Raw genomic sequence first — 15,450 nt, forward strand, 5'->3', positions numbered from 1 at the left:
GGGTGCAGGGACTAAATGGGGTTTCTCAACCTTGGCACGGTTGATCTCTGAGCTTCATACTTCTTCATTGTGGGACTATCCTCTGTATTATAGGATGCTTAACAGCCTCCCTGATCTCTACCCACGACATGCTAAGAGTGGCACTTCCTCAGTTATGACAACAAATAATGTCTCCAGACATTTCCAAATGTCCCCAGAGTGGGAGAGTGTTCATTCTTTCCTCCCCAAGAACCACTGGGATAGGAGGAGAGTAGGGAGTTCCATGGAGGGGAAGTCAGACTGTGCTGACAAGGGACCAAATCCAAGCAAGGGAACAGGAGCCTGTTGCAGCTAGAGTGGGGTGGGGAGGGCAAGAAACAAATAAGTTTAGGAGGTAGAAAGCCCCTCTTTACAACACAAAAGGCCATGATGAACTCCTTAACTACAAGTTGTAAATATACAACTTTGTTCTGTTGTCTACAACAGGCTCATGGAAGAGATTCAGGATAGCAAATTACAGGAAGTTTGCATCTCCAGTTGCTCCATGGCTCAGGATTCAAGCAGAGGAAGTACTGCTTCTTAGTAAGGTGGGTGAACGAGGGAATGCACTAAAATTCAACATTGGACAGAGTGTCTAAGAGACTCAGAAATTCAGGTGCACTGAACAAAGAACAAGAAAGAGTTAAATGGAACAAAGCCAGTTGTGGCAACAGCAGCGCTGGTTCACCACCGAGGGGAGGGTTGAGAGAAACACGAAGGATGGATGTGTAAGCTAGGAAAGCAGCCTGAACTTAGTTGTGAGACTGCACAACAAACCAGTATTTGAAAAGTGCTCTGTATTTCTCAACTAGGAGGTAGAGAGCTGAGGTGTTTTCAAGTCGGAAAAACAAAGAGGAGTGAAATTCGCTTTTCCTTTGAGTCTGGTAGCTCACAAGACCAGTTGAGGGTTGGGAATCTGAACAGGCAGTGTGAATACATTCAGGAACTAAGACCATATTCATGGGTGCAGTGTGTAAAGGATAGGCTCTCCTGACCCATGAGTAGAATTTTTGGGAGGTTTCTAAGATCCAGACTCCAAGCAGTGATCAGTATCTGCCTGGCCATAGGGGTGTGGTGATCTAATCTCCCCAGAGCAGATATCACCTAACAAAGGACCCAACACTAAATTAGACCTAAGCCCTAGCCAGTGGAACTCCCCTTACAGAACTCTACAGCAGTCCCAATTGGGGAGTGCATTGATCCAGGTCTGTGTGGACAGAACTTCAATCAACAGAACCTCTCATTCCATCCTACTTTATACTGATGAGAGGGGAAGCTGAGAGCTATTTCAATCAGCTTCAGTTTTAAGCTACTCCAGTTGACAGCTCAGGAAGCAACTCAAAAAGAGAAAGGGCTTCACAACCCCCAGACTTTGTATATGTTCTATCTCTCTCTGTTTCTCTCTCTGAACCTAGCTCAAGAAGAAATGGAAAGAAAAACAGTCGGGCACAGGCAGTGGCCATCCATTCTCAACAACTGTTTTGAACACCTCAATGGAGACAATTTTTTTCATTTTTTATTAACTCTTTTTCCTTTCTTTTACTATATATATATATATATATATATATATATATATATATATATATATTATACATGTGGTTTTCCTTTTTTCTCAGTTTTAGCATTTTCTTACAATAGTTATTTTTAAAGTTAGCCACACTCAAACTTTTGTAGCACTTTAATACAATGAATAGGGCAGAGGTTGTGGCTTAGGGGTAGAGGGCTTGCCTTGCACATGCGAGGCCCTAGGTTCGATCATCAGCACCACATAAAAATAAATAAATAAAATAAAGGTATTATGTCCAACTACAACTAAAAAATAAATATTAAAAAAAATAATAATACAATGAAAAGAAGAGGCAAAAACTCAGACTAATGACCAGGACCCAAATAGGAATGGCTAGGTATGCGCCCTTGGATTCCACTCACAGACATTTTCTCCCGCAGCAAAACCAGAATTAACACAAAGTCTATGGATACCACACCTATAAGGGAGAGGGGAACCTCAATCTAGATTATAAGGAAGCTTATGAAAGTAGCGTGTTTGTCTCCAAGAGACGTTTCATTTTGAAGACATTTGGTACCACCCTCTTGCTGAAAGCACTGGTTCCCCTGTTGAAGCTTGCTAAGGATTACAGTGGGTTTGACTCAATTCAAAGCTTCTTTCATTCTTGTAAGAATTTCATGAAGCCTTCTCATCAAGGATACCCGCACCAGAATTTCCAGGAAGAAATAGATGCAATTTTCCCAAATGGAACACTGTATTTTATGGGACATATGAATTCTGACTGTTGGTATTTGTATACTCTGGATTTCCCAGAGAGTCAGGTAATAAGTCAGCCAGATCAAACCCTGGAAAATTTTTTAAAATTTTTATTCTAATTTGTTGTATATGACAGCAAAATGCATTACAATTCATATTATACACGTAGAGCACAATTTTTCATATCTCTGGTTGTATACAAAATATATTCACACCATTCGTGTCTCCATACATGTACTTAGGGTAATAATGTCCATCTCATTCTTTCATCTTTTTTACCCCCTTCCCCCTTCCCTTCCTTTCCCTCCCCTTTGCCTTATCTAGAGTTTTTCTAATCTTCCCATGCTCCCCCTCCCAACCCCACTATGAGTCAGCCTCCTTATATCAGAGAAAACATTCAGCATTTTGATGACTGAGCTTGACCCAGCAGTTACGAACCAATTCTACATAAAAGATGGTGTTACTGCAAAGGGTGTCACTCGTGAGAGTGGAATTTGTGACCTGATACCAGGTTTTGTCATTGATGCCATACTGTTCAATCCTTGTGGGTATTCAATGAATGGAATAAAAAAGAATGGAACTTATTGGACTATTCACATCACTCCAGAACCAGAATTTTCTTATGTTAGTTTTGAAACAAACTTAAGTCAGATCTCTTATGATGATCTGATCAGGAAAGTTTGGGAAGTCTTCAAGCCAGAAAAATCTGTGACCACCTAGTTTGTTAATCAGAGTTCTGAATGCCACACAGTGCTTTCTTCACCCCAGAAGAAATGCATTACAATTCATATTACACCTATAGAGCACAATTTTTCATATCTCCAGTTGTATACAAAATATATTCACACCAGAAAAAAGCACTGTGTGACATTTAGAACTCGTCTTGATTGCCAGAGTGCTATGTCAGTTAAATGATTAAAACTTTGTTTTTACTAATCTTGCCAAGAAGCAGCACAGCAGAGTTGATTAAGGAAAATGAAGAAAAAAATTTAAAAAGAGAACACCCACAGAAGGTGGTGGCTGCTTTATAGATGTTGGTACTGGGGGCCATGCTTTCCATAACCACCACCTGTAGTTGCAAAAAGCCCTAGATTAATGATAGTGTAATCATTTTGAAGAGTATGCATTATTATACCAAGGAGTTAGATATCTTGCATGGAGGCTGTCTTCTGTGTTTAGGTATTCTATGCCACTCTTGCTGTGAAATTGAAGTGCATTCAGAAAAAACTTTTACTATATTAAACTTTATGACACTTGTGAAAACAATTTTGACTGGCTTATGCACGGTATAATATTTCTGCAGTTATTGTCCAAAATTCCCCACAGACAAGGCTTTCATCCTCATTAGGTGTTGGCCTCAGCTGAACCATCTGGGGCTGTTCTATTAAATTGCTGCCAGAATTTTATATCCAGTTACCTCGACTTTCTAGAACATATTCTCTACTAATGTTATTGAAACCAGTTTCTACTTCATAGAGATGTTTTTGGCAACCCCAATTACATTTTTCTTTCACAAGTCCTTAAGAAAATTATTCTAATTACTCATTTTGTGTATTACTATTTTAATAATTGTTTCTGCATTTGTAGTCCTTTGATTTCTTCCCTCAACCTGGTGTCTTCCCCTCCAGCCCCACAAATGAAGCAATGTATTTACACTGGGGGTTTATATATTAATCTTATACCCCAGGTGCGAGAATGAGAAAAAGTCCCTGGGCTTATTGTTCTTTTAAGGGCATATTAATTTGGCCTCCTTTTCAATGGCATGGGCTCTTTTGGAAGGTAAGTGACAAAATTACATGTCTCCCACAAAATAATTTTAAGCATCTCCAATGTTGACTAGCAGGGAGGACGTGGAGAGTTGTAGATTGAGATTAGGGTTTACTGAACTGTATACCCCATGCTATGCTGTGCTCTTTCATAAATGAGATTAGCTTCTAATGGAGTACCATGCCTGTACTAACTTCCTACATAGTGGTATAAAAGGATTTTTATCACTAAGTAGATAAGTAGGGAGATTTAGCATATAGGTTGTCCTGGATTCATTAAGTCCTGTCATCTTGGATCATCTACTTAAATTTTACTTTTAGTAGCCATTGCCAGTAATTTCCTTTAATAGTGTATTGTAAACTTTGGTTCAAAGCAGAATCAGCATTTTTCCATATTAAGACTTAGAAGTTCTGTGATTAAGTAACACATGTGCATGTTCATCTGTTCCTGCATCATATTCTTTCCACCACAGTATCCACAAGATCAAATGAATGACTGCCCAGAATGAAAACTGTCCAGATTATTCAGATATTATCATATAGCGGAATGTATGGATAGATTTTTAAAAACTAAAATTCTAAAAATATTCAATGGGAAATGACTCGGTATATAGGCTTTCAAGAGTTGGGATCTTTTAGCTGTATTTGCAAATACTGTGGTATTTAAGCAACTGAGAGAACAGAAAAAAAATGACTACATTTTGTATTTCTTGAACTCACAATATTTTCTTCATAATTTCTGGATTGATGCTTTATTCCTTCCATACTTATAAAGGAAACACATTTTCAGTGTTTCTAAACATAAAATCTACTTGATTTGAAATCACATGGTTGGAACACTGTTTGACTTATATCTCAAGTATGCTATTGACTGACTGTTTCATTGAGGAAGCTTTCAATCAGCTTGATCTGTCTGATTCTGTAATGAGCACAGCACCTAATGTTTTGACTTGCTCTGTTGTGAGGACCTATACTCAACGTGGATTTTGTTTTGGAGCAGTATCCCTGTAGACTGGTAATGTTTGTTGGCTTGAGGTCTTATTTTTATTTATTAATTTTTTCCTTTCCCCTAATAATTTTAAAACGTCTAATGTTGAAAACTTGCACAAATTTGTATGGAACAAAGCCTAGAGAAATGAAAACTGTAGACTGGATAGAATCTATCCTCATGTGATAGAAGAAGGAAAATTTTAGTGCCATAATTTCTCTCTTTGTGTTGGACTTAAATAAGTTGATATGTGTTTCTGTATCACAATTTAAGTTTCAATAAAAGCTTGCTTTAAAAAAAGAGACAAAGAATGTTACTTCATATGCTAAAATTAATAATACATCAAAGAAGATATAATGATAGAGCGGGATATGGTGGTGCATGCCTGTAATTCCAGCAACTTGGCAGGCTGAGGCAGGAGGATTGCAAACTTGAGGCCAGTCTAAGCAATTTATCAAGAACCTATCTCAAAATAAAACTAAAAAGGGCAGAGGATGTGGTTCAGTAAATAATCTCGAGTTCAAATTATAAGTCAACATTAAATAACCCCTGTATAACAGAAATTATATAAACACATGGAGATTGAACAATACATTTCTGAATGAATATGGGTGATAGAAAAATCAGGGGAAATTTTTTAAAATTCTAAAATAAAATGAGAATAGTGATACAACATACTAAAACCTCTGAGACACTGTGAAGGCAGTTCTAAGAGGAACATTTATAGATATGAGTGCCTACAGAAGAAAATCAGAAAGATCCCAAATAACCTAATGACGTGCCTCAAGGCCCTTGAAAAAAAACATGAACAAACCAACTGCAAAACCAGTAAAAGGAAGAAAATAATTAAGATCAGAGCTGAAATCAAAGAAATTGAGAAAACACCCACATACACAAATACACACAAAGATCAATGAATCGGAGTTGGTTCTTAGAAGATAAATAAGATTGATAAATCCTTAGCCAAACTAACCAAAGTAAAGAGAGAAGACGCAGATAATTAAAATTGGAAATGAAAAAGGAGAAATCATCACAGTCATCACAGAAATCCAGAGGATCATTATGGACTATTTTGAAAACTTACACTTCAATACATTGGAAAATCTAGAAGAAACTGATACATTTCTAGACACATATAACATGTCAAAACTGAATCAAGAGGACAGAGAAAACTTAAACAGACCAATAACCAGCAATGAGACAGAAGCAGTAATAAAAAGCTGAGGACCAGATGGATTTTCAGTTGAATTTTATTAGACCTTTAAAGAAGAACTAATGCCAATGTTTTTCAAATTATTCCATAAAAATATAAAGGAATGGAACACTTCCAGGCTTCATTCTATGAAGCCAATATCACACTCATACCAAAACCAGTTAAATACACATGAAGGAAAGAAAACTATAGACCAATATCCCTGATAAACTTAGATGCCAAAATCCTTAATATTAGCAAATTATATTCAACAACATATTAGAAGACTGCACATCATGACCAAGTTGGTTTTATCCCAGGGGTGTAAGGATGGCTTAACATACACAAATCAATAAATATAATTTATCACGTAAATAAAATTAAGTACAAAAACCCCTTAGTTGCCTCAATAGATGGTGAGAAAGCCTTCAATGAAATTCAGCACCCATTAATAAAGAACACTGAAGAAACTAGAGATAGAAGGAACTCACCTCAACATCATCATAAAAGCTACATATGACAAAATATAACAAAACCAAAACTGAAAGCATTTCCTTTAAAATTTGGAACAAGATAAGGATATCCATTCTCACCACTCCTATTTCATACAATACTAAAAATTCTAACCCCAGCAATTAGGCAAGAGAAGGAAATAAGAGGTATAAAATATGAAAGGAAGAATAATTATTACTTTGCAGATGATATGGATTCTATACTTAAAAGATCCAAAAAAAAAAAAAAAAAAAACTCCACCAAAAATCTGTTGAGGCTAATAAACAAATTCAGTAAAGTAGCAGGTTACAAAATCAATGTACAAAAATCAATAGTTTTCCTATACACCAATAATGAATCTGCTGAGAAAGAAATCAGGAAAATATCTCATTCACAATAGCCTTAAAAAAATCTAGGAATAAATATAACCAAGGCAGTAAAGGATGTCTACAATGAAAACTATAGAATATTGAAGAAAAAAATGAAGAAGACACATGAAGATGGAAAGACCTTTTATGTTCCTGGATAGGCAGAATTAATATTCTTTTTTTAATATTTATTTTTTAGTTGTAATTGGACACGATACCTTTATTTTATTTATTTTTATGTGGTGCTGAGGATTGAACCCAGGGCCTCAGATGTGCTAGGCAAGTGCTCTACCACTCTTACAGAACCACAACTCCAACCCCAGAATTAATATTCTTAAATGACCACACTACCAAAAGCAACATACAGATTCAATGCAATCCCCATCAAAATGCCGAATGACATTCTTCACAGAACTAGAAGAAATAGTCCTAAAATTCATTTGGAAGAATTAAAGACCTAGAATAGCCAAAGCAATTCAAAGCCAAAAAAGCAATTCTGGAGGCATCACAATAGTTGACCTCAAATTGTATTAAAAAGCCATAGTACCAAAACCCACATGATACTGGCATAAAAACAGACACATAGACTAAGGGTGCAGAATAGAAGACACAGAGACAAACACTAAGAGATACAGTCAACTGATTCTTGACAAATGCCAAAAACATTCACTGGAGAAAAGATAGCCTTTTAAACAATTGGTTCTATGTAGAAGACTACTGGATCCCTATCACTTACCCTACACAAAAGTCCATTAAAAATGGACTAAAGATCTAGGAATCAGACCAGAAACTATGCAACTCCTAGAAGAAAACATAGAATCAAACTCCAACAGATAGGCATAGGTAGTGCCTTCTCAACAGAACCCCTAAAGCTCAGAAAATAATGCCAAGCATTAATAAGTGGGATGACATCAAATTGAAAAGATTTGCACAGTAAATGAAACAAGCATGTGAAGAGAGAACCTACAGAATGAGAGAAAATCTTTGCTAGATACTCTTCTGATAGAGGATTAATATTCAGAATATATAAAGAACTCAAAATACTTCACACACACACACACACAGTTAATTAATGGGCAAATGAACTAAACAAACACTTAAAAAAAAGAAAGTAAGAAATACAAATAGCCAACAAATATATGAAAAACTGTTCAATATCGGTAGCACTTAGGGAAATGCAAATCAAAAACTATCCTGAAATCTCATCTCACTTCAGCCAGAATGGCAGCCAGCAAATATACAAACATAATTAATGCTGAAGAGGATGTGAAGAAAAATGGATACTTACATGTTGGTGGGATGTAAATTAGTACAATCACTATGGAAATCAGTATAAAGTTTCCTCAAAAAACTAGGAATAGAATCACCATATGAATTGAGTTATACCACTCTTTGATATTTATCCTGAAGAATTAAAGTCTTCATACTATGGGGACACAGGCATACCCATGTTTATAGTAGCGTAATTCACAACAGCCAAACCACGAACACCAGTCTAGGTGTCCATCAAAGGATGAATAGATAAAGAAAATTTTCTTTATCTATTGATAAAGAAAATAGATAAAGAAATGAAGATTTATTCAGCCATAAAGAAAAAATGCAATTATGTAATTTGAAGAAATGGATGGAACTTGTGAACATTATGTTAAGTGAAGGAAGCCAAACTCAGGGAAAGGGTCATAAGGTCTCTCTCATAGGAAAGGAACCAGAGGGGAGGGAGGAAAGAAGGGAAAGAAGAAACACTGAGTAATAATATCAACCAAATTACATTGTTATATTGTATGCATGTATGAATATGTAACAACAAATCCCACCATTATGTACAATTATAACGCACCAATAAAAAAAAATATGGGAAAAAACACTCATTGAAGGAAAAGAAACCAACAAGAACAATAAGTAACAAATTGAAAAAATAACAAAAATTAATTTCACAGTATTGTGAACAGAGCTTAGTATTTGTTTCTTTTTTGTTTTTGATTTTATTTTTTATTTTGAGTCAGGGTCTTGCTAAGTTGCCTAGGGCCTCACTAAGTTGCTGAGGCTGATCTTGAACTTCCCATCCTCCTGCCTCAGTCTCCTGAGTTGCTGGGATTACTGGCCTGCACCTCAGTATTAGTTTCTTAATAAATTATTATGAACTTAGTAGCTTAAAACAATAGGATATTTGTTCTCTTTCTGGCCTAGAGGCCAGAAGTCTGAAATAAGCCTTGTGGGGCTAAAGTCAAGGTGACAGCAGGGCTGGTTCCTTCTGGAGGCTCTGGTGAGAATCCATTCCGTGCCTCTGCCACCTTCCAGTGGCAGCTGGTATTCCTTGGCTCCCAGCTGTACCACTCGAATCTATCCATCACCTTATCCCTTCTATAGTCAAATCTCCCTCTGCCTCCCTTTTATAAGGACACTTGTAATTACCATTAGGGCCTATCTGGATATCCTGGGGAAATCTCTCCATCTTTAAGTCCTTAATCATATCTATTAAATACTTTTGCTATATAAAGTAACATTCATAGGCTCCAGGGATTAGGGCATAGATATCTTTAGGGTCATTATTCAGCCTAGCATAAACTCATAAAGATTCCAAAGTTGGAGTGAAAATCCAGTAGAAGATTTTACTTATTTGTTGACTACTTTCTCTTTATGGAAAGAAAGGAGAAAACATAAAGAGTCACATAAGAGGTGTACCTTCAAAAAATAATTTAAAAATGTGATTTTGCTGAGGTTGTAGCTCAGTGGTAGAGTGCTTGCCTGGCACATGTGAAGCACTGGGTTTGATCCTCAGTACTCACATAAAATAAATAAAATAAAGGTATTGTGTCCATCTACAACTAAAACTGTTTTTTAAAAATATGATTTAGAATTTAAAAAATGAAAAAGAAATTTCTTCACCTTATGGATTAAAGAGCCAACTTGAAAATAAATTCCTTAGCCATACTTTCTCAGGAAAGCAGAGTTTGCACAGTGACTTAAACATAATACTAGTAGAAAGTTACTTTTTATTTCTTTTTCCTTCTCTTATCCTGTGAAGGTCAGGCTCCTCACAGGTTTAAGGGACACACTGGATTTCAGAGGATTCAAGAAAACTGTGGGTGGAGACTGTTAATGGAAAGCTGACAAAATCAAAGTGTTGACTTCTGGTACTGAAGAGAGGTATATTAGCCAAGACAACATTAATGGATGGAAGGAAGTTACATGCCCATTGATAGAAAAATACATTATGTTCATCCAAAACAAGGATTACTTTATTTGTGATGAGCAATGATTACAGGTTTGTTCATTCTTATAAGGAAAGAAGTCCACAAATTAGCAAGGGAAAGGTCAAGTTGTACAAGTATACTATGACCCCATTTGTGTAAAAAAGATGTATGTGTATTTATACCAAGGCATAGATAGTGATATTTCTCTGCATATGAAAACCTGGAAGTAAGTCATCAAAATGGTAGATATTTTATTTCTAAAAAATGGAAAGGAAGAAGGGAAGAGTGTAAAGCAAAGATCAGACTTTTACCACCCTCAATTTTAACAAAGACAGTATGTGGCTAATCTTTAATCTGTAGCCCTCACTGTAGATTACTTTGAAGCAAAGGTAATACTTTAATAGGTCTGTATTACTTGAATATTTTTATAATAGGCCTTTGTAATTTGACAGTGGTTGTTTATTGCTGAAAACTGTTAACAGATGCCACATTACTGATTACAGTGCAATCAAGTGACAGCAGGATACAAGCCAAGTCCGTCTGCCTCCAGAGTCTATGCTCTCACCTGCAATATTGTGCTCCTACACAAATCTCATGTTTATAACACACACATTTTTCATAGTGTTACTATAAATATTCTCTATATAAAGTATACAACTAGATATGTTTGGACATATGGCTATTAACAGAACCAAGAGAAACTAAGAGGTTCCTCTGATACTTTCTTAGGGTTAGTCTTGAAAATGGGTTTAATATGCCCCCATTTAAAAATAAAGTACAAATAAAACCTACACATCATTAATACCTTAGTATCTTATTCAGGTAATTAACACCTTAGTATTTTAATCATATAATAAGATTCCAAATGAGATTGCAGAAGGCAAATTTTCCCTGGAGGTAGAGGAGGAGGAGGTGGTGGATTCTATTGGGAATGGGAGGGAAAGACCAGTTGGGATGTCTTAGGCCCAAGGCAGCTAGCTAGAGCTGGCACATGGCCACAGGGACCTGAAAATGAAAGAATTTATCAATAAAGGTGAATATGCCCAACTTTTTACCACTTGGCAAATAAATGAGGTGTGCCATGAAAATTGCTTAACAATTACTTGGAGAATCTTTGTGTGTTGTTTTTGTCTCCCAATGCACAGTGCATCATTTCTACTTCCTGCTCCATTTGTAGAAAAGTCCTGAAGTTTATGTATAACCTTCGGTTACTATAGGAGGAAGCAATAGGAGGCATTTATTAGGAGATAAAATCCTGTTCTTTTCCTGTTTCCATAAGAGGAAGGAAATTATTCTCCAACTCTCAAGAGAAGAAGGTATGAGAGGGTCACTTATAACTTTACTCTGCCCTCCTCATTTACTGTTCTCCAAGTCTCAAAAAATGGCTTTCTCTGAGTGGTGAACTGAGAATTTGAGCATGCTTGGCTGAGTGCCTTCTGAGTTCTCACCACTGTCTCTCTCCTAGTTCATGTCTGTCTGTCTGTCTCTCTCTCTCTCTCTCTCTCTCTCTCTCTCACACACACACACACACACACACACGCACGCATGCACGCACACCATGATGGAGATTCTTAAAAAAATAATGCTGACAGGCTCCACCCCCTGCCAGAAGAGGCCTATTTTCCAGTAACTCTGCCAGTGGCCAGGTGACGAAGCCCATTTGGCTGTAGATTCATGTCATATTCTATAGATTAACTTTATCAGTAGTAAACATGGCATTTTGATTTCCACATATCCAGCTCCTATGTCTTGGTTCTAAATTTAGGAGGGAAAAATAGGTCTGTTATTGGTCTCTTATCACCCTGTTAGAGTTCAGGGAAAGATATGTGATAGGAGAGTGTTACAGGTGTGAAAAGAAAAAAAAAATGAAAAAGAAAATGTGGTCAGGGCCACAGCAGAGAAGTCCCTAAGGAAGAAATTCAGGCTGCAAGGATTGGGCTTTAGCTCTGTTCCTACCAGAGTGGGGTCTAGAAAGTTCATGAAAAATGACCCTTGCTAGGTGTACAATCTTAGGGTGGTGTTTAGGGAGGTGGCAGCCAGACCTTCCCTAGCTCTGCCATAGATTTCCAATCCAGCTTTGACTTTTTCTTTTAAATATTTTTTTTAGTTGTTGGTAGACATTTATTTATTTATTTATCTATTTATGGTGCTAAGAATGGAACCCAGTGCCTCACATGTGTTAGGCAAGCACTCTACCACTGAGCTACAACCCCAGCTCTTTGTTGTTTCCATATTTGTGTTAGGAACTAAGGGAGAAGGATGGAGACTAACTCAGTGTTTTCCATAGTACTGTATGCATTTCAAGGTGTACAGAACTGTACACAGAACACATACTTTAATTATCTTAATACATCTTAACATCTTAATTATCTTAATCGCTATGAATTTATTGTGGTATACAGGAAAGACTATGCTTGTTAATGACAAGTGATGCTGAATTTCTGCTTATGGGGCAATATGAAGTTTTACCCTAAAAATAAACTTAATTTTAAAAATGTGTTTTAGAGAGCCCAGCACAGTGGCACATGCCTATAATATCAGTAACTTGAGAGGTTAAGGCAGGAGGATTGAAAGTTCAGTGAGAGGACTGCAAGTTCTAGGTCAGCTGGGCAACTTTAGAGACCCTGTCTAAAATAAAAAATAAAAAGGGTTCCGGAAGAAGCTCATTAGTAGAGCACCCATAGGTCCAATTCTCAGTACTGCCGAATATATATATATATATATATATATATATATATATATATATATATATAGAGAGAGAGAGAGAGAGAGAGAGAAATAAAACAATAATATCACAGGTAGTTCTTGAATATGGTAGAAATTGCAAAGATTGTGAATGGTGGAAGTCTAGGATAGCTAACAGTAATGTGGAAAAAACCATAAGCTACCCAAAATACTTAATACTTTTTAGAATATAACACAATTGGATGTTTCAAATAGTGAAAAATTTTAATACTGTGGCAAATTCACAAATCATATGATACTTTTAGAGGTTATCGTCACACAAAGTTTACCACTAATTCATTTTTTTGTTTTCCAAAATGACACACTGTAGATTGCACCAATGCCTGTACCTTACTTTGAAATGCACCAAAAATAAGATAATGGCTGTCCATTAGTGAACAAGCAAATATAGGAAAATGCTTATACTTATGTAAATAATGTTCAACATTTCTTTATAATTGAAATTTTTCATAATAAAATGTTGAAGAAAAAAGACACTACTGCGGCTGCTTTTATGTACCGTTTGCTTGACTTTACAGGTGTTTTGATATAATACAGATCAAACTACAGTTTCATACATAACCTCAGACAGACAGCACTTTATGCACTGACATTTCTTAGCTACCAGTTCAGACAAGCGGTTTTCACTTACCTAATGATTCAAACTTGCTCTTAGGTTAAAGAGTGAGTTTTACTGGGAAAAGAATGTTAGGCAAGAACAGACACAAACATGCTGGCAACTTGCATCTGATTTCTTGAGCAAAGGTCAAGAACAAGGGGTCACTGTTCAATATCTACAGTGTAAAAAAAAAAAAAAAAAAGCTGAGCTGCAGTGCAGCATGCCATCTCATAACTTTCACAAAAAAAAAAAAAAAACATCTTGAATGAAAAGGACTTTCTTCTTTCTTGATTTAATATCAACTGTACTTTTCTAAAGTTGGAATTTTAAACTCCCCAGGGAGAAGTTTATTTTGAGGAATGGAATTTCCAAAGAAGTATGTAGAATATTGCATAACAAACTTTCCCTCTATCTATATTTCCTTTAAGCAAAAAAAGCAAGGTTAATCCAAAACATTTAAAAAGCATGTTAAATGGTCTTATCAAACAAACAAGGACAAAGTCAACCCAACCCAGTGGCAATATTGAAGCATTTTTCTAACATGCTTAAAAAAACATTTGACATTGAGAAAAAAGAAAAAAATTTAATATAGTACTGGTTCCCAAAAGTGGTTTCTTTGGTATTCTAATAAAGAAGTCTATTTATAGGGTTCATTCAAGCTTATAAAAATATTCTTTTAATAAAATGAAAAACAGGTTTTTCCACTTCTAGAAAAAGTGTATACTCAAGTAAATGAGACCAAAATTAATTAAGGACATATTTTGCTAACAAATTTCTTTAAAGAAACAAATGATGAATTTTAATAAGCTATTTCTTCAAAATCTTCCTTTTTATTGGAAGATGTATCTTTTCACATAGGTATCACTTAAAAACTGCTTCTACTCGATAGTGTATCAAAAATTTACTAGAAAAAATTATTCAAAATTTACCAATCCACTTTTAAATTCGCCAATTTTACAAAACCAGTCTAATTCCAAAAAATAAAAATTAAAAAATGAAGTCATTAAGGGGGAAATGGGGGGGGGGAGAGAAAAGAGATAACATTACTTTCTTAACCACAAATAATTATTCAGGAGTGAGTTTTTTAAAATTATATGAACATTGCATCTTATAGTCCTTAGCCCTTCCCTAAGAAAAATACAAGTACTCTCCAAGTGTCCCTTTATAGTCATTCATTTATTAATAATTAATTTAAGATCTTCTGTGCTACAGTCCCTAGTCATACAGCAATAAACTGCATATACAAAGTCCCTACTGCTATACTGGGGTTTACATTCTAAAAGAGGGAATATAAACAAATAAAAACAAGGTAACTTCAGAAGTAAACATCTTGATGAAAATAAGCCAAGGTGATATGACAAACAATGACAAATGGTATTGATAATTTTTTTCTTCTAAAATTTCGTTTAAGTGTAAATATTTGCCAAGTTTATAAATGCCTATAATTTAATCAAATAGTATTATGATTAGTACTTGCTATGAGAAACAGAAATCTCCATCTACTTTTCCCAAAAATCTCAGTACCAATAGACTTTTCAGAGACAGCCTTTGGCAGGTGGTATCAGGGATTGAACCCAAGTCACTTGACCACTAAGCCACATCCCCGCCCTATTTTGTGTTTTATTTAGAGACAGGATCTCACCGAGTTGCTTAGCACCTCCCCATTGCTGAGGCTGGCTTTGAATTTGTGATCCTCCTGCTAGAGCAGAGAGAGCAAAGTAGAAGGCCTAGGGAATGAAATGGTCCATTTTTTTATATCACTTTAGCTTCTATTAATAGGATGGACTGTGGGAATGGAGAAAGGAGATATCTCTGATTGCAAAGGT

At 35.8% G+C, this 15,450-nt stretch overlaps 1 pseudogene; it reads left to right on the forward strand.

Moving 5' to 3' along the window:
* The first annotated feature begins 665 nt into the window (after positions 1-665).
* On the forward strand, positions 666-3,251 carry LOC124091906 (S-adenosylmethionine decarboxylase proenzyme 1-like; annotated as a pseudogene).
* The last annotated feature ends 12,199 nt before the right edge of the window (positions 3,252-15,450 follow it).

Source organism: Marmota monax, unplaced genomic scaffold, assembly GCF_021218885.2.
Source record: "Marmota monax isolate L192 unplaced genomic scaffold, Marmota_monax_Labrador192_F-V1.1 WCK01_AAM20220418_F8-fsc00046, whole genome shotgun sequence".
NCBI classification, from domain to species: Eukaryota; Metazoa; Chordata; class Mammalia; order Rodentia; family Sciuridae; genus Marmota; species Marmota monax.